Below are 21,190 nucleotides of genomic sequence, written 5' to 3'. Positions count from 1 at the left end.
AGTATTTTTGTAGCTATTATATTTTCGGGAAATGCAACACCATAAACTTGCTACCGTGAGTGAAAAGGATTGTGAGTGACTGTGTTAAGAGTGGCACGGGCTCAGCAGTGGCACTTGTTCACCTAAGTTTCAGAATATATTAATTGAGGATAAAATTTCCAACCTTTCATTTCGTGTTTCTCCCGAAACGTAGATTAGTGACTTTAATCGCAGCCTGGTTCACGTCGAAGTACAGTAGGTATCACTCGGCTTTCCTACTGACGATCTGCTGAGACAATGTTCACAGGTAGGTGCAGGTTCGTCGTAAAGAGATGGAAAGAACCGCACCGCTGCACAGGATTATTTGTTGCTAAAAGGTCAAGTATGCTTTGGCAATCATTTGCACTTGGAGTGGGCTCATGAGCTAATTGTTCAGAATAATTTTCAGAGAAAGCATTCAGTACAATTTCTGATGAAGTTACATGCCTACCTCCAGCCTTAAACGTATAATTTTTCCAGTACATGGAGGGTACATTGACGTCACCACCGACTATAACTGTATGAGTGGGGTACCTATTTGTAATGACGCTCAAGTTTTCTTTGAACTGTTCAGCAAATACATTTTCTGAGTGGAGGGGGGGGGGGGAGGGAGGGACGGTAAAACGATCCAAGTAATAGGTTAGTTCGATTGTCAAGTATAAACTCTTCCCGTACTATTTCGCAGGAACTATCTAATTCAGCTTCAGTACAAGGCGAACTACTTCTGACAGCAATAAATACTCCACCACCATCTGTATTTAATCTATCCTTTCTGGACACTGTTAGATCGTTTGAAAAAAAAATTGGCTGAGCTTATTTCCGGCTTTAGCCAGCTTTCTGTACGTATACGCATTTGAGCTTCAGTGCTTTCTACTATGACTTGGAGCTCTGGTTCTTTCCCAACATAGTAAAGACAATTTACAACTACAATACCAATCGCTTATACAACTAACTTACTGTGTTTTATATGTCCCCTTTTAGGCGGACGCCCTTTCTGTGGTTCCTTGATTCCCTCTAAACAAAAAAAAAAAAAAAAAAAAAAAAAAAACAATCCCTTTCACACAACTCCCGCTACCCGTGTAGCCGCTTCCCGTGTGTAGTGGACTCCTAACCTATTAAGTGGATTGTAAGTTGAACGTAATAAATGCTACAAAACCTTTAAAGCCGTATATTCATTTTGAAACACCCTGTATTGTGATGCTGGAGTTAAAATGCCTAACACCTTGAACAGATGCCTATATGACGAGCACAGACGAACACCATATATTATCTTAGCGTTCGTTTTTGCGCATTCAGTACTTTTCTTCTAAGTGATGAGCTACCGCAGAAAACTATTACATGAGACGCTGTTGGGTGAAAATTTGAAAGTATGTCGGAGGCCTATTCGTTTCTTTGTTAATTCTAGCAATTATATGAAGAGCGAAAGTACCTCAACTTCCTTGTTTCACCTGCTCAGATTTGAACCTGCGACCTTCGCCTTTTGCGGACAAATGGTCTACCGACTCAGCTATGTAAGCACAACTGACCACTCGTCCTCACAGCTTTAGTTCCAGCAATACCTCACTTTCTCCCTTACAAACTTCACGGAATTTCTCCTGTATATGTTGCGGGACTAGAACTTTCTGGAAGAATGGAGAGCACTGTACTCGGCTGCAGGGCGAAAATTCGTTCTGGAGACAATCCTCCAGGCAGCGGTAAGCCATGTCTCCGAAATACGTTTTCTTCCAGGAGTGATAGTCCTGCATGGTATATAGCAGGACTTCCGTAAAGCTTGGAAGGTAGGAGGTGAGATAATTTGGGAGGTGAGGTATTGGCGGAAGTAAAGTTGTCAGGGCCGGTCGTAAGTCTAACTTGGATAGTTCAGTGGATAGAGCACTTACCTGCAAACAGCAAAGCTCACAGATTCGGTTCCAAGTCCGGCATGCAGTTTTAGACTGCCAGAAAATTTCGACAGTAGTATCATCTGAAAAATGTAACAATCCTATATGATGAATACTAAGTGGAAGGTAATGTATATACATTTATTTATTCCTTTAATAGGACTAGACGCAAAATTGAATCTTTTGGGACTCTCTTAGTGATTTTTTCCCCATTCAGTAAAATTTTCTCCCCTTCCGACACTGTTTGAACTATTCAGCACAATTCTACATTCTGTTTATAACGAATGAAACCAGTCGAGCATTGAGTCATCAGTTACAAAAAAAATGGCTCTGAGCACTATGGGACTTAACTACTGTGGTCATCAGTCCCCTAGAACTTACAACTACTTAAACCTAACTAACCTAAGGATATCACACAACACCCAGCCATCACGAGGCAGAGAAAATCCCTGACCCCGCCGGGAATCGAACACGGGAACTCGGGCGTGGGAAGCGAGAACGCTACCACACGACCACGAGATGCGGGCTCATCAGTTATATATAACTTATGTTTTTCTAAGTCGTAATGGCGCTAGCTGCGCAGCATTTGTGCACCGCCGCCGTCAGCGTCAGCCAGTTTGCCGTGGCATACGGAGCTCCATCGCAATCTTTAACACTGGTAGCATGCCGCGACAGCGTGGACGTGAACCGTATGTGCAGTTGACGGACTTTGAGCGAGGGCGTATAGTGGGCATGCGGGATTGCGGGTGGACGTACCGCCGAATTGCTCAACACGTGGGGCGTGAGGTCTCCACAGTACATCGATGTTGTCGCCAGTGGTCGGCGGAAGGTGCACGTGCCCGTCGACCTGGGACCGGACCGCAGCGACGCACGGATGCACGCCAAGACCGTAGGATCCTACGCAGTGCCGTAGGGGACCGCACCCCCACTTCCCAGCAAATTAGGGACACTGTTGCTCCTGGGGTATCGGCGAGGACCATTCGCAACCGTCTCCATGAAGCTGGGCTACGGTCCCGCACACCGTTAGGCCGTCTTCCGCTCACGCCCCAACATCGTGCAGCCCGCCTCCAGTGGTGTCGCGACAGGCGTGAATGGGGGGACGAATGGAGACGTGTCGTCTTCAGCGATGAGAGTCGCTTCTGCCTTGGTGCCAATGATGGTCGTATGCGTGTTTGGCGCGGTGCAGGTGAGCGCCACAATCAGGACTGCATACGACCGAGGCACACAGGGCCAACACCCGGTATCATGGTGTGGGGAGCGATCTCCTACACTGGCCGTACACCTCTGGTGATCGTCGAGGGGACACTGAATAGTGCACGGTACATCCAAACCGTCATCGAACCCATCGTTCTACCATTCCTAGACCGGCAAGGGAACTTGCTGTTCCAACAGGACAATGCACGTCCGCATGTATCCCGTGCCACCCAACGTGCTCTAGAAGGTGTAAGTCAACTACCCTGGCCAGCAAGATCTCCGGATCTGTCCCCCATTGAGCATGTTTGGGTCTGGATGAAGCGTCGTCTCACGCGGTCTGCACGTCCAGCACGAACGCTGGTCCAACTGAGGCGCCAGGTGGAAATGGCATGGCAAGCCGTTCCACAGGACTACATCCAGCATCTCTACGATCGTCTCCATGGGAGAATAGCAGCCTGCATTGCTGCGAAAGGTGGATATACACTGTACTAGTGCCGACATTGTGCATGCTCTGTTGCCTGTGTCTATGTGCCTGTGGTTCTGTCAGTGTGATCATGTGATGTATCTGACCCCAGGAATGTGTCAATAAAGTTTCCCCTTCCTTGACAATGAATTCACGGTGTTCTTATTTCAATTTCCAGGAGTGTATTTCCAACATTTTGGAAAAAGACGTCAGTAATAGAATTAGACAATTGTTTAACTGTTTCTTTTCACATTTGCTATACAAGGGTTTAACAACTACATATTTGTGCCATTGATGCATTACATATCTCACTAACGATATTACTTATTATGTTAGAACAACTTACCAGAATTCGGTTTCAAATTCCATCGACACAACATGAGTTTAAACTTTTATAAAATTTCCGTAATTCCATTAATTTCGTTGAATGAACTTGATGCTACTTCTAGTCGCTTAAACTTTTGTGGAATGACATTTTTAATATATTTTCTCGCTTTTCGACTGAATAATTTAATCCTACATTTTCTCTTACAACTACATCTTTTGCCGATGCAATTACATTTGCATACTGAGTGGCTGTCCTGTCTCGCTTTTGACAATATTCCGTATTATAGTTTTAATCTTATTTAGATGGTTCAAATGGCTCGTAGCACTATGGGATTTAACTTCTGGACTTAAATTCTGAGGTCATCAGTCCCCTAGAACTTAGAACTACTTAAACGTAACTAACTTAAGGATATTACACACATCCATACCCGAGCAGGATTCGAACCTGCGACCGTAGCGGTCGCGTGGTTCCAGGCTGTAGAGCCTAGAACCGCTCGGCCACTCCGGCCTACTTTAATCTTATTACGTGCATTATTAATTTCTTTCAGGACGTACATACTTCTTGAGATTTTAGTGACTTCCTTTAAAATATTACTGTACTTCTGTGGTGCACGAGTAACATAGGATCTTGCCTTAGTTTGATTGTCTAGAAATTTCCCTCTTCTTCTTACACGACATTTTAATTGTCTTAGTTGTCCATGGTTTACTTCTTTTTAATCGATTTTCTGGCTAACTATTCAGGAAAATAACTTCCGAATAATGACACAAATTTACTATAAATATTTTTAACCCGTCGGTAGCGTAAGGAACTTCACAAAAAAATGGTTCAAATGGCTCTGAGCACTATGCGACTTAACTTCTGAGGCCATCAGGCGCCTAGAACTAATTAAGCCTAACTAACCTAAGAACATCACACACATGCCCGAGGCAGGATTCGAACCTGCGTCCGTAGCGGTCGCTCGGCTCCATTCTGTAGCGCCTAGAACCGCACAGCCACTCCGGCCGGCTGGGAAGAATTTCAAATTCTCTTTCTATACGTCCTTCGTCACACACCACCTGCTTAACTTATTGTTAAAGCACTCTACCCTCCTCTCATTAATAAGCCTCCCTGCTTTGTAAGAACATGCCACATAGCAGTGGATACTACAATGTTTATTTCCATTAACTGTGCATTATTATCAGATAGTCCATTAACACGTGGGTACACATTAATTGTTTCAGCCTCAACATTGGCTATGTAAATATTATCAGTCTTGCTTCTGCTATCTTGCTGTACAACACGAGTTGAAAAATGGAAATTTTTTGTTAAATTATGGCAGTATGTTTTCCCATTTATTGCAACCGAAGACTGTAGTATTACCTTACTGCAACACGCAATTAAAGATTTGTGTCACCCAACAGCGACGATTTGCATCCTACATTGTTTTGTACAATAATTATGGAATGTTTTGGAGAAGAATAATGATGTTTGAGTCAGATACCCTAAATTAACCATTAGTGAGATTATAATAATTGTAAGGGTTAAACTCTTCGGTAGATTGACTAAACACGACTTGTATTGTGTTATATAAGAGAGTGTGTTACTGTTTCAGCACATATGGCTGAGGTGATTTCACTGTGCTTCCAGAAAACGTGACAGACAAATAGAAGTTACAACCGACGCGAACGGTAACTCATCCAGTGTGCAGTAGGCAACGTCTACAGATCAGGTTGCAACCCACGTGATGCCTGTGCGTGTCCGCGAGGTACGTTGTGCCACTATGTGCGGGCAAAATAATACGCTCAGAGTCCGCCGCGAACTTCTGGAAAGGGGAAACGTGCGAGCGCAGAGAACAAGACTCGCGTTATAAGATTGGACCCCTCTACCTCCAGCTATTTACCGCAATGTGACGGCAAAGTATTTAAGAGACATGCGATGTACGTGGAGATAACATATTAGACCTTCTAGTGACTAACAGATCCGAACTATTTGAAACAGTTAACGCGGAACAGCGAATCAGCGATCATAAAGCGGTTACTGCATCGATGTTTGCAGCCGTAAATAGAAATATTAAAAAAGGTAGGAAGATTTTTCTGTTTTGCAAAAGTGACAAAAAGCAGGTTTCGGAGTACTTGATGGATCAACACAAAAGTTTTGTCTCAAGTACAGATAGTGTTGAGGATCAGTGGACAAAGTTCAGAACCATCGTACAATAAGCGTTAGATGAGTATGTGCCAAGAAGGATCGTAAGAGATGGAAAAGAGCCACCGTGGTACAACAACAGAGTTAGAAAACTGCTGCGGAAGCAAAGGCAACTTCACAGCAAACATAACCATAGCCAGAGCCTACAAAAAAAAATTACGCGAAGCGAAATATAGTGTGAGGAGGACTATGCGAGAGGCGTGCAATGAATTCGAAAGTAAAGTTCTATGTACTGACTTGGCAGAAAATCCTAAGAAATTTTCGTCCTATGTCAAAGCGGTAGGTGGATCAAAACAAAATGTCCAGACACTCTGTGACCAAAATGGTACTGAGACAGAGGATGACAGACTAAAGGCCGAAATACTAAATGTCTTTTTCCAAAGCTGTTTCACAGAGGAAGACTGCACTGTAGTTCATTCTCTAGATTGTCGCAGAGATGAAAAAATGGTAGACATCGAATTAGACGACAGAGGGACAGAGAAACAATTAAAATCGCTCAAAAGAGGAAAGGCCGCTGGTCCTGATGGGATACCAGTTTGATTTTACACAGAGTACGCGAAGGAACTTGCCCTCCCCCCCCCCCCCCCCCCCCCTCCACCCCTTCTTGCAGCGGTGTACCGTAGGTCTCTAGAAGAGCGAAGCGTTCAAAAGGATTGGAAAAGGGCACAGGTCATCCCCGTTTTCAAGAAGGGACGTCGAACAGATGTGCAGAACTTTAGACCTATATCTCTAACGTCTATCAGTTGTAGAATTTTGGAACACGTATTATGTTCGAGTATAATGACTTTTCTGGAGACTAGAAATCTACTCTGTAGGAACCAGCATGGATTTCGAAAAAGACGATCGTGTGAAACCCAGCTCGCGCTATTCTTCCACGAGACTCAGAGGGCCATAGACACGGGTTCCCAGGTAGATGCCGTGTTTTTTGACTTCCGCAAGGCATTCGATACAGTTCCCCACAGACGTTTAATGAACAAAGTAAGAGCATATGGACTATCAGACCAATTGTTTGATTGGATTGAAGAGTTCCTAGATAACAGAGCGCAGCATGTCATTCTCAATGGAGAGAAGTCTTCCGAAGTAAGAGTGATTTCAGGTGTGCCGCAGGGGAGTGTCGTAGGACCGTTGCTATTCACAATATACATAAATGACCCTTTGGATGACATCGCAATTTCACTGAGGCTTTTTGCGGATCGTTGTGTGGTGTATCGAGAGGTTGTAGCAATGGAAAATTGTACTGAAATGCAGCAGGATCTGCAGCGAATTGACGCATGGTGCAGGGCATGGCAATTGAATCTCAATCTAGAAAAGTGTAATGTGTTGCGAATACGTACAAAGAAAGATCCCTTATCATTTAGCTACAATAAAGCAGGTCAGCAACTGGAAGCAGTTAATTCCATAAATTATCTGGGAGTACTCATTTGGAATGATTTAAAATGGAATAATCATATAAATTTGATCGTCGGTAAAGCAGATGCAATCCGAAAACAAAGGAAGTAGGATGTTCGCCCACTGCTTGAATCTGCTCAGCACTGTGGGATCCGTACCAGATAGGATTGATAGAAGAGATAAGATCCAACGGAGAGCAGCGCGCTTCGTTAGAGGATCATTTAGTAATCACAAAGCGTTACGATGATAGATAAACTACAGTGGAAGACTCTGCAGGAGAGATGCTCAGTAGCTCTGCACGGGCTTGTGTTGAAGTTTCGAGAAAATACCTTCACTGAGGAGTCAAGCAGTATATTTCCCCCTCCTACGTATATCTCGCGAAGAGACCATGAGGATAAAATCAGAGAGATTAGAGCCCACACAGAGGCATACCGACAATCCTCCTTTCCACGAACAATACGAGACTGGAATAGAAGGGAGAACCGATAGAGGTACTCAAGGTACCCTCCGCCACACACCGTCAGGTGGTTTGCGGAGTATGGATGCAGATGTACATGTAGACTGGTGCGTACGCCGTTACGTCTGGCTTCAGAAGAGTCGGTTTTGCTATTGACGACCCTGCGTAGTACGTAGACGGTATTAATTCTCGGAGCAAGGGGAAAAAACCTATCTGATTGCAACATACGAGTACTTTACTGTCGTCAGACGTACAGACGCATACATGGTGTAGTATGTCTTCTATCAAGAATCAAACATGAGTGAGTGAAGCATTAAAAAGCAATATATATATATATACTACTCTCCCAGTAGTACTGGTAGATGAAGAAGGTTGCACAGGATAGAGTAGCATGGAGAGCTGCATCAAACCAGTCTCAAGACTGAAGACCACAACAACAACATACACTACTGCAACATACACCATTGGCCGTTAAGGCCATTACAATTGCTACACAACGAAGATGACGTGCTCCAGACGCGAAATTTAACCGACAGGAAGAAGATGCTGTGATAGGCAAATGATTAGCTTTTCAGAGCATTCACACACGGTTGTTGCCGGTGGCGACATCTACAACGTGCTGACATGGGGAAAGTTTCCAACCGATTTCTCATAAACAAACAGCAGTTGACCGGCGTTGCATGGTGAAACGTTGTTGTGATGCCTCGTGTAAGGAGGGGAAATGCGTACCATCATCCTTCCGACTTTGATAAAGGTCGGATTGTAGCCTATCGCGATTGCGGTTTATCAAATTGCGGCATTGCTGCTCGCGTTGGTCGAGATCCAATGTCTGTTAGCAGAATATGGAATCGGTGGCTTCAGGAGGGTAACACGGAACACCGTGCTGGATCCCAACGGCCTCGTATCACTAGCAGTCGAGATGACAGGCATCTTATCCGCTTGGCTTTAACGGATCATGCAGCCACGTCTCGATCCCTGAGTCAACAGATGGGGACGTTTGCAAGACAACAACCATCTGCACGAACAGTTAGACGACGTTTGCAGCAGCATGGACTATCAGCTCGGAGACAATGGCCCTTGACGCTGCATCACAGACAGGAGCGCTTACGATGGTGTACTCAACGACGAACCTGGGTGCAAGAATGGCAAAACGTCATTTTTCGGACGAATCCAGGTTCTGTTTACAGCATCATGATGGTGGCATCCGTGTTTGGCGACATCGTGGTGTACGCACGTTGGAAGCGTGTATTCGTCATCGCCATGCTGGCATATCACCCGGAGTGATCGTATGAGGTGACATTGGTTACACGTCTCGGTCACCTCTTGCTCGCATTGACGGGACTTTGAACAGTGGACGTTACATTTCAGATGTGTTACGACCCGGGTCTACCCTTCATTCGATCCTTACGACACCCAACATTTTAGCAGGATAATCCAAGACCGCATGTTCAGGTTCTGTACGGGCCTTTCTGGATACAGAAAATGTTCGACTGCTGCCCTGGCCAGCACATTCTCCAGATCTCTCACCACCTGAAAAAGTCTGGTCAATTGTGGCCGAGCAACTGATTCGTTCTGTCCAGATTTTAAATGATTACAATCCTAAGATCCCTAGGCATGAACTAGTATTACAGGCAAAGTTTTAACATTTCCATTCTTTTACAGAACATTATTTTTAAAATTACATCCATAGATCAATTACAATTTGACATAAATGAGGAATAAAAGTAGAAGAGGTGAATTTGACCGTCAGACTGCAAGCCTCATATGTGGCAAGAGCCAGTCGGTGACTTGCATGCAAAGTGTTCGCATCATATGTGCTGGACGAGGCAACAAAGCAGCTTACACAGAAAGCGCCATGGGCACTTTTGCGCGTGGACACTTTTGCCACCTATATCAGTAGCCACAGGAAATCACCAGTCACCACCTACATCTTAATTAATTACTTGGGTACTATATAATTGCACGATCCAGGTATTTGGTTTCTTATTCAAATTGTAATGCTGATTTGTTTAAACGTTGTCTCGAAGATCCACATTTAATCCCTAGCCATTTGCATGTACAGGGTTCTTTCCCAAGTGCTGCAGTGTTTCCGAATATGTTATTTTATTCAACTGAAAAGTTACTGCTTTCTTTAGTTACATTAATTAAACTTTTGGGACTTGTAAATTTTGTAATTATTCAGGAAGCATTCTTTTTTAAGCACTTCACGTATTTTTGTTTATAAAGGGATAGTTAAAGTTTCACCAAAGCACAATCAGGAAGAGGATCTACAGTGTTTTGTTTAAATGTTCTTATTGAGAACCCAGCAGAATATTAAAGTTACGTGAATAAAACTGGCATCACTCAGGATGTTTTAGTTCTGTAAGTAGCAGCGTTTTTACAGAATAGTTTTTGGGTCCCCATGCCAACTGTTGAACCAGTTTTGCCGTATAGATGGCAATAACAGCATTAAGGAAGTGCATATTTCATTCGTAATACTCGTGTGTGCTACATTAAGTAAGGATCGCCTGTTTCATTTGAGCTTCATAGTATGAAGAGGTGCATGCTCCTCGAGAAAACAAATAGTAATCAGGAAAGAGAATATAATTACCTGAAAACCATTATAATGACAGATAATAAAACCGCTTTGTCAGGTTTGTAGTGGTCCATCATTAATGATTTACTTGTAATGATTATAAGCGTTCTACTATAATGTACAGACAGACCAGTTGTCGCCAGACCAGACCAGTTGTCGCCAATATGTTCAATATCACTTCTGTGTCGTTCACACCAAAACATTCTTACATTGCTTGTTAAATTGCGCTACATCCTTATGCTTATTTGCAGAAAGGTAATTTCAGTATCAAGTAAAGTCAACCCCAACAGTTAACTTTGCTTGTGAACGGTGCTAGTACTTTGATTACGTTGGTGATTTTTTCCTTTCACGCAACTGCACTTTACTTAAGTACTAACGGAACCTTGGTTCGATTCCCGTTTGTTCTGTTATTATTTTTTCCACTAGAAATCTTTAAAGAAACGAAAAATTGTCTGAAACCATGACCAACACACACAGTCGCTGTTATATAAAAACTTTCTTGCAGGAATAACATGATCAGTTTATTTCTGAGGTGTTTTTTCGTCTTTAAATTGGTAGAAATACGAGGGTTAATAAGAGAAATAATTCAATAAGGAATAATAACAAGTTAGGCAAATAAATTTGACAAACTACCTGGGTTAGTAAAGAATTCAAATTTTAGGCCTCGTTGCATGGAAACCCTTCCGACAAAGACTGCTGCGGATTCGTCACAAGGGAGCACAAACAGCCGACTGCAGTATGCTTGTTTACAGCGCGGCGCGGGACAGAATGCTCGCAGGGACCCTCGTTATTTGTTCAGCATATCGTGGTTCCCAACTTCGAAGAGTGAGGGTTTCTAGCGGCAACGGTAGGTATAGACAGTTAGATTAACCTCGTTATCTATTCGTCATACCGTAATTCTGAACTTAGAAGGGTGGGGGTTTGTATGTATGTCAATCGAAAGGAGTTGTGCTCCGTCATTAATCTATTTCGAATCATTAATCTATTCCGAACCTCTAGCGTATTTGTAATGAATTTTTATACTATATCCGTAGAATAAAACACCTTTTTGAAATAAGGCGGTGGTCTTCCGTAAGCAATATATGCCTTGAGCAGTAATTAATTTATAGTAAATCATTTTCTCTTATACAGTAATATCTAGTTGTTTGTCTTACTATTTTTTAGTTGCACAATATTTATGACAGGTGACTTACAGCCTTCGACCAGCGTAGAAACAAGTATCTGTGTGCCTGTCAGACACAACGGCCGGCTGGAAATAACCGTAGCTGACTTTTGATTTGTGTAACTGCTGCAAAACAGGTGTACGCTACTGGCCATTAACATTGCTACACCAAGAAGAAATGCAGATGATAAACGGGTATTCATTGGACAAATATACTATACTAGAACTGTCAGGTGACTACATTTTCACGCAATTTGGGTACATAGATCCTGAGAAATCAGTACCCAGAACAACCACCTCTGGCCGTAATAACGGCCTTGATACGCCTGGGCACTGACTCAAACAGAGCTTCGATGGCGTGTACAGGTACAGATGCCCATGCAGCTGCAACACGATACCACAGTTCATCTAGAGTAGTGACTGGCGTATTGTGACGAGCCAGTTGCTCGGCCACCATTGACCAGACGTTCTCAGTTGGTGAGAGATCTGGACAACGTGCTGGCCAGTGCAGCAGTCCAACATTTCCTGTATCCAGAAAGGCCCGTACAGGACCTGCAACATGCGGTACTGATTTCTCAGGATCTATGCACCCAAATAGCGTGAAAATGTAATCACATGTCAGTTCTAGTATAACATATTTGTCCAATGAATACCCGTTTATCATCTGCATTTCTTCTTGGTGTGGCAATTTTAATGGCCAGTAGTGTATTAAATGGTGTTTGTCTTTGCACGTCGTATAGGCACCTGTTCAGGGTGTTCCAAAATGAATATACGGGTTTGAAGGTTTTGTAGCCTATATTACGTTCAACTTACAATCCACTTGCAGGGATCGAATGAAGGGTAGAGCCACACATCTGAAATGTAGCGTCCAATGTTCAAAGTGCCGTCTAACAGCCGTGTACCGCAAGTCTCTAGAGGAACGGAAGGTTCCAAATGATTGGAAAAGAGCACAGGTAGTCCCAATCTTCAAAAAGGGTCGTCGAGCAGATGCGCAAAACTATAGACCTACATCTCTGACGTCGATCTGTTGTAGAATTTTAGAACATGTTTTTTGCTCGAGTATCATGTCGTTTTTGGAAACCCAGAATCTACTCTGTAGGAATCAACATGGATTCCGGAAACAGTGATCGTGTGAGACCCAACTCGCTTTATTTGTTCATAAGACCCAGAAATTATTAGATACAGGCTCCCAGGTAGATGCTATTTTCCTAGACTTCCGGAAGGCGTTCGATACAGTTCCACACTGTCGCCTGATAAACAAAGTAAGAGCCTACGGAATATCAGACCAGCTGTGTGGCTGGATTGAAGAGTTTTTAGCAAACAGAACACAGCATGTTGTTTTCAATGGAGAGAAGTCTACAGACGTTAAATTAACCTCTGCGGTGCCACAGGGGAGTGTTATGGGACCATTGCTTTTTACAAGATATATAAATGACCTAGTAGATAGTGTCGGAAGTTACATGCGGCTGTAGTATACAGAGAAGTTGCAGCATTAGAAAATTGTAGCGAAATGCAGGAAGATCTGCAGCGGATAGGCACTTGGTGTAGGGAGTGGCAACTGACCCTTAACATAGACAAATAGAAAGAAGGATCCTTTATTGTATGATTATATGATAGCGGAACAAACACTGGTAGCAGTTACTCCTGTTAAATATCTGGGAGTATGCGTGCGGAACGATTTGAAATGGAATGATCATATAAAATTAATTGTTGGTAAGGCGGGTACCAGGTTGAGATTCATTGGGAGAGTCCTTAGAAAATGTAGTCCATCAACAAATGAGGTGGCTTACACAACACTCGTTCGACCTATACTTGAGTATTGCTCATTAGTGTGGGATCCGTACCAGATCGGGTTGACGGAGGAGATAGAGAAGATCCAAAGAAGAGCGGCGCGTTTTGTCACAGGGTTATTTGGTGACCGTGATAGCGTTACGGAGATGTTTAGCAAACTCAAGTGGCAGACTCTGCAAGAGAGGCGCTCTGCATCGCGGTGTAGCTTGCTCGCCAGGTTTCGAGAGGGTGCGTTTCTGGATGAGGTATCGAATATACTGCTTTCCCCTACTTATACCTTCCATGGAGATCGCGAATGTAAAATTAGAGAGATTCGAGCGTGCACGGAGGCTTCAGACAGTCGTTCTTCCCGCGAACCCTACGCAACTGGAACAGAAAAGGGAGGTAATGACAGTGGCACGTAAAGTGCCCTCCTCCACACACCGTTGGGTGGCTTGCGGAGTATGAATGTAGATGTAGATGTAGATGTAGATGTAGATGTAGATGTAGAATGCGAACAAGAGGTGACCAAGACATGTAACCAATGGAACCCCATACCATCACGACGGGTCATACGCCAGTATGGTGATGACGAATACACACTTCCAATGTGAGTTCCACCAGTTATGCAAAACCGTTTTTTCTCAGTACCCAAGCATGTTTCAGCCCAACTGTGACATCATCAGTGGGTTTCCGTTTTATTTATTCTGTTATGTGAAAATTTTTATTAAATGATTACAAAATTATGTGGATGTTTAGTGCAAACAATAGTTCGTTTCTTATTGTTAATACCTCTACACTGTGTGAGCATGATTTTTCCTGATCACTTGTGCGTTATTTACTACAGGTAGCTTGTCATCTGCAACCAAACGATGTTGATGAGAAATTTTGCTGGGAATTAACCTATCATCTAGAATGTAATTTAGGTTGTCGCAATATTTTGTGCCTATATTCGTTTTTACTTACGTTTTCGTGTGGCAAGCCCTTTTATTCTCATCATGGTGAGGTGTCGTGATGCAAACGTAAATATAACAAGTATTTTCCACAAATAAGGCCGTAACAGCACTTTTCACTTCACCGAAACACAGTGTGATTGTGGTTGTTGTGTCCAAGCCCACTCAGTGTTCATTTGTTTACCAGAGAGTGAATTTGCTGCAAGGTTAAAGAGCTACAAATAAGCAGCGGACGAATAGTCTCTCACAGATTACAAAGACTATCAAAAATGAATAGTGTTACCTTTCGTCATATGTAAAAAATATCATGAGTTTGATTTTTTATTGGACTGGGTACACACAATGTCTAATTTCTCTCAGTTGCGCCTTAAGGTCGGTAATGTATTATAGTGATAAGTTTGAAAATACATTAAGTACTGTTAATTATAAAAGCCTTTCACTTATGTAGAAATAGTATCCTAAAACCGACATCAGCGTAATAAGAACGTATAAATTAATTTCATCATTGTCTATCATTACGGTCAATAATCCTCCCCCCATGAACCATAGACCTTGCCGTTGGTGGGGAGGCTTGCGTGCCTCAGTGATACAGATAGCCGTACCGTAGGTGCAACCACAACGGAGGGGTATGTGTTGAGAGGCCAGACAAACGTATGTTTCCTGAAGAGCGGCAGCAGCCTTTTCAGCAGTTGCAGGGGCAACCTGGCCTCGTAACACTAACCATAACGGCCTTGCTGTGCTGGTACTGCGAACGGCTGAAAGCAAGGGGAAACTACGGCCGTAATTTTTTCCAGAGGGCATGCATCTTTAGACTGGCAATGGCAGGGAAAGCGTTTCTGCAGAAGAGAAATTTCTTAACATCAAGTATAGATTAAAGTGTTAGGAAGTCATTTCTGAAAGTATTTGTATGGAGTGTAGCCATGTATGGAAGTCAAACATGGACGATAAATAGTTTGGACAAGAAGAGAGTAGAAGCTTTCGAAATGTGGTGCTACAGAAGAACGCTGAAGATTAGATGGGTAGATCACACAACTAATGAGGAAGTATTGAATAGGATTGGGGAGAAGAGAAGTTTGTGGCACAACTTTACTAGAAGAAGGGATCGGTTGGTAGGACATGCTCTGAGGCATCAAGGAATCACCAATTTGGTATTGGAGGGAGCTTGGAGGGTAAAAACCGTAAAGGGGGACCGAGAGATGAATACACCAAACAGATACAGAAGGACGTAGGTTGCAGTAGGTACTGGGAGATGAAGAAGCTTGCACAGGATAGAGTAGCATGGAGAGCTGCATCAAACGAGACTCAGGACTGAAGACCACAACAACAACAAAAACGGTCAATAATACGATTTTTATTATATGTGGCCCGGGGAGCTGAGTTCTTATAAAGGTTGATAGTGGATTTTCTAAATATGGTAAAACTCGGAACACGTATTGCAAAGACTTTAATAATTTTCATTAAGTGTGTCATACCAGGACGCATAATCCGAGTACGTTATTACGTAGCAAACTCTATTTTATTATTTCAGAAAGATTTTATGCGTAATAACTGCAACAGTGCTTTCTTTTGTATCTACATATTATAATGGTCCCTGACCGATAAACGTTTATGAGCTCATGCTCTAGATTTGTGAGCGCCGATGTAAAAATAGTTCACGCCCTGTCTCAGACTCCTTATTATTTAGAAAAGTCAATCATAAATATCATTAATTAATCATTGCTCTGAATAATTTACAGTGAATTCATGTAAGATTTATTTATTTGGATTCATTAGATGTTGACCCACTACAATGAAAGAATAAGAATAATTTATCATTAGGTAAACACACATCGACCACGTCATAGCATGTTGCTTTAAGTTGCGGGCAGCCACAACCAAATTTCCAAATTTTGAGTAAAATGATCCGCACTGGCTGTTTCAATTAAAGTCACGTCGGCTTTCACGTCAATTTAAAGCGAATCCTCTGGTGAGAGAGATTCTTTTTAACAAGTCATAACGGAAACATAACTGCTTTAGAGGCACTCCTCATCATTCACGTCATGTTATAAATAAATAGCCCGTAGTTAAAATGAAGAGGATAGCAGAACCGTGCCACGAGCAGGAAGGTGGTTGAACGGCAACAGGCTAACGAATGACTCTTAAGTTACAGGAAGTTGCCATCTCGAAAAGCCTGAGCTAGCTCCCATACTCACCGCCAGCACAGTATACGACTCGTCTCTTCAACAACCCGGTTAACTTCTGCTCCAAACCCCCTCCTGCCCGATTCGCCTCCGTGTACAGAAGCCGAAAAAACATAGAAATGACTGTGACCAGTCAACAACAATGAGCAACAGGAATGTTTACGCGGTGCCTGTCAATTCCTCCTCCAGAGGCGACGCCAGTTTACCCGTCATCGAAATTTTCGATCAGGTCAACGTCTGAAATTTGAATTAACATGTCTCTCACGGGTGGTTCTAATAGAGCCAATCGCAGGGACGTCCGTTATGAAAATCCACACGCAGATAACGCTCTCACATCGTGCCTGATTGTTGACTCAAGCTAGCTTTGAAATTTGAGCTTCTATTCCCAGGCTACTGTCGCCAAGCTAGACCAAGAAAGACCACCTGAATTTAACCAGTTGCACCTATTTGTAATAACACTCATATTCATTCAATCCAACGATGATCCATGTTTACGACAGGTGGTTGTAAGTGCATGGTGTGCTGAATGTCAACTGCAATAAAAATGAAAATAAATCATTTAGTTTCGGTTCACTGCGTGATCTTCGTCGCTGGAATTTAGGAGAAAACGCATGCAGAGCTTGATAAATGCACAAAATTACATGAAAGGACGATTCACCGCCCCCTTTCAATAGATAATTAAACGTCGCTTTTACATCTGCGCAGATGCGAAGAGGGCCGTTCTGTAGCTGGCGTTGCCCATTGGCTGCTGATTATGACCTCTAAAACCTTATTCTGATAAAGATGATAGAACTCCTGCTTTACTATGGTAGAGCTCCTGCTTTACTTTGTCTTTTAATGCGAAACGAATGTTGCGTGCTTTGCCAAAATTTTGGTACTGCATTCAGCTTCAGTGTAATACGTGACATGTCATGTAACTTTTGATACTGTTTTTTGCTGAAGAAATAATATCCTCATATATTTGCAGCAGCTGATTTAAATTTCCATTCGGAATGCTAGTTTGAATTTGATTTGAATTTGATTCGATCCTTCGTGAATAATGAAGGCTAAAGCATTGAAGCAAAAATTCATTCCCTTGTTAATGGTGAAGCCCAGAAGCCTGAAGTATAAATTGTTTGTAAAGTCACATCTGTTAAAAGTTGTCCTTTTACTGGAATCTTTTGATTGCTATAACTGAACAGATTAGTTTGACAGTCTCTTAACTTTGGCAGTGCTAACATTCAGTGAACCTACAGGTTAATGAATGAAAGTGACAACCGTTTGTCAGCTTGAAAAGTGACTGGCACTTTGTTAACTCGAGGAGTTAAATATAATGAGTTTTATAACAGTCATTTGACCTTTCGTCTGTGAAAGTTTCTTTTCATTTCCACATTTTTCTGGTGAACATTTCTTGACATCACTTGACACTTTAGAATTAATCACTGCAGTACGTCTGAGTGTCTGATTGTTCTGGCGACATAGAATTTCTATACATGTTAATTATTTCCGTCAAGCCCTTTGTTTTCTGGTTCTGGCATTGTGATTCCTTGGCCATGCTGCCTGTTTACGTGTAACGTATACGTCAGCGTCCCGGAATTGTATTGTTTATGCAGAGACGTACTTCTGTTCTTCTGTCCAAATCAGTGCAGATAGCCTTGTACAGATGGGTTCATTAGGCTAAACAGGTCCGTCTTTAATTTATTGTCAGCGGAGTGCATGATAAGCATACTGATATTTAGTGAATCTGCTTAAAATTTCTCCGACTGATCTTTTTCAAAATGTAACTGGCTAATGCGTTATTTATAGCATTGGTCTAATTTCGTGAAAAAAATTTAAAAAATCTATGTTTGGCTGTAACAATGTGAACTTGTGAGTCAAAATATTTCACAAACATTTCTTTAATCTCGGTATATGAGAGAGTCATAGCTTCACACGTAGATGGCAGTTTCTGAAGAAGCTGAAATTAAGTGGGGCCTGCATATGCTAGAAAAAAATAAATTTTGTTCCACATCACCTGCTATCCGCTGCGCAGCCTGGTGCTGCTCCAGGCGCTCAGTGTATTTGTTCTACGACTCCACTTCTCGACCTAATGCCGGAAAGGATGGCGGCAGTATTCTAAGCTACAGTGATTGTGTATGGCCTTTGGCCTTGCTTCCTTCAAGTCGGGTGAGGTGTACCAACGTCAATTCCTATATAGCTGACTGTTGTTGCAGTTAAGCTGTCCAAGGGCTCAAGGATGCGTTTCGATTGGGCCATTCCTGAAAAATATGCTCAGAACTGTTTACAATACTCACAAAAATTGCCGTGGAAGGGAAACGAGTTAGCAGGCTTAGACTAACACACACATAACAATACACTACTGGCCATTAGAATTGCTACACCAGGAAGATGACCTGCATTTCAGAGCATTCACACAAGATTGGCGCCGGTGGCGACACCTACAACGTGCTGACATGAGGGAAGTTTCCAACCGATTTCTCATACGCAAACATCAGTAGACCGGCGTTGCCTGGTAAAACGTTGTTGTGGTGCCTCGTGTACGGAAGAGAAATGCGTACCATCATCCTTCCGACTTTGATAAAGGTCGGATTGTAGCCTATCGCGATTGCGGTTTGTCGTGTCGCGACATTGCTTCTCGCGTTGGTCGAGATCCAGTCCCTGTTAGCACAATATGGAATCGGAGGGTAAAAGAGGGTAATACAGGACGCCGTGCTGCATCCCAACGGCCTCGTATCACTAGCAGTCGAGATGACAGGCATCTTATCCGCATGGCTGTAACGGATCGTGCAGCCACGTCTCGATCCCTGAGTCAACAGATGGGGACGTTTGCAAGACAACGACCATCTGCACGAACAGTTCGACGACGTTTGCAGCAGCATGGACTATCAGCTCGGAGACCGTGGCTGCTGTTACACTTGACGCTGCATCACTGAGAGGAGCGCCGGCGATGGTGTACTCAACGACCAACCTTGGTCCACGAATGGCAAAACGTCATTTTTTCGGATGAATCCAGGTTCTCTTTACAGCAACGTGATGGTGTTTGGCGACATCGTGGTGAAGACACACTGGAAGCGTGTATTCCTCATCGCCATACTGGCGTATCACCCGGCGTGATTGTGACGGGTGCCATTGGTTACACGTCTCGGACGCCTCTTGTTCGCATTGAAGGCACTTTGAACAGTGGACGCTACATTTCAGATACCGACCGAAAAATGCCGCCGCCACAACGCTAATTGAAGTGTCTTGTTAGGCCATGACCTTACAAAAGGACCGAGCAAAGCTGAGACCTCGGCCCCCACACGTGCATCACACAGTGCTCGCGTGCAGGTTTGCATGCCGTGGCCTACCATGGCCTAAACACTCCCAAAATTGTCACACACTAGTAAATTTTTCTATTGTTTCTCCCTTCAATCGTCCCCCAAATGCATGATGACAGATACTGAGATTTTCGCAGAATAATAAGTCAATATTGAACCAATTACCTGTGGAAATATTGAATTAAATGTTCGCTGAAGAAAATAACTTTGACATCAAACCAGTCAACAATGGAAAGGTAATTGCATTTGTTGATAGACATGTAAATAGATTACTCGAACGAACTTGCTCCACTGCTGGCAGCAATTTATCATACGTCGCTAATTGGAAGTTCCGTGCGATTGGAAAAAGGCACCCGCCAGTTCCGTTTTCAGTGAAAATCATCACGTAACTGTAGGCTTATTTCAGTAACTGCAGTTGCTGCAGAACTATGGAACATTTTTTGTGCTAACTTCTACAGATGGTAAATTTTATCTTGCTACACGTGGTCGTTTCTTGGGGCGAAGGTTAATGTGGTGCTAAATGAATGTAGCAGAAGACGCAGTCACCGCTGCATACTGCAAATTGCACTGGAACGTTCAGATGTCCATGTGGATATTAATCCTTGAATACATCATACAGGTCGTTTCGAACTGGCAACTTTTCATTTTGTCGATAAACTGTCTTAAAAATTGTTTATTTTATTTTGTGTACTGTATAATTCTTGGAAATAAAACTAACTTTCTTCGGGAGAAACTTTATTTAGTGCAATTCAAATTAATTATTTTTATCTTTATTGATTTTGTGAATGTCCGCAACCCGTGGTCCGGAGTTCGATTCCCGGCGGGGCCAGGGATTTTCACCTGCCCCGAGATGACTGGGCGTTGTTGTGTCATCTTTTTCATCATCATTCATCCCCAGTACGGTCGGAGGAAGGCAATGTGAACCACCTTCATTAGGACCTTGCCTAATACGGCGGTGCGGAACTCCCGCATCATTCCCCTACACTTTGTGAAGAAGCATGGGACTTCGTTTCCGTTTCCAATTTTCTAATCCCACCCGTCTAATGCATTGCAGGTGCTTTGAAGACGCCTTAGTGAACACGCCACCTTTCGGTTAGTTTGTCTTTGGTGTGAATAGCACTATATGTTGGCAAGGCTACTGACAGTATTTAACAATATAACACACCTACATTCATCACAGAGAAGTAATAAGTTTTGTACAAGCTGCAATAGAGAATTCTTTTCGGAGGTAACTATCTCTCTGTGCTAACATTGTTTCAGGTTAGCACCAGTTTCGTAACAAATAAACGTACAATATACCTTCATCCTTTACTTACAACATTGATTCCATATTACTTGTTAAAA

Source organism: Schistocerca gregaria, chromosome 3 (assembly GCF_023897955.1).
Source record: "Schistocerca gregaria isolate iqSchGreg1 chromosome 3, iqSchGreg1.2, whole genome shotgun sequence".
In the NCBI taxonomy this organism is placed as follows: domain Eukaryota; kingdom Metazoa; phylum Arthropoda; class Insecta; order Orthoptera; family Acrididae; genus Schistocerca; species Schistocerca gregaria.
The sequence above is the reverse complement of the archived record's forward strand: the minus strand, read 5'-3'. Positions refer to the sequence as shown.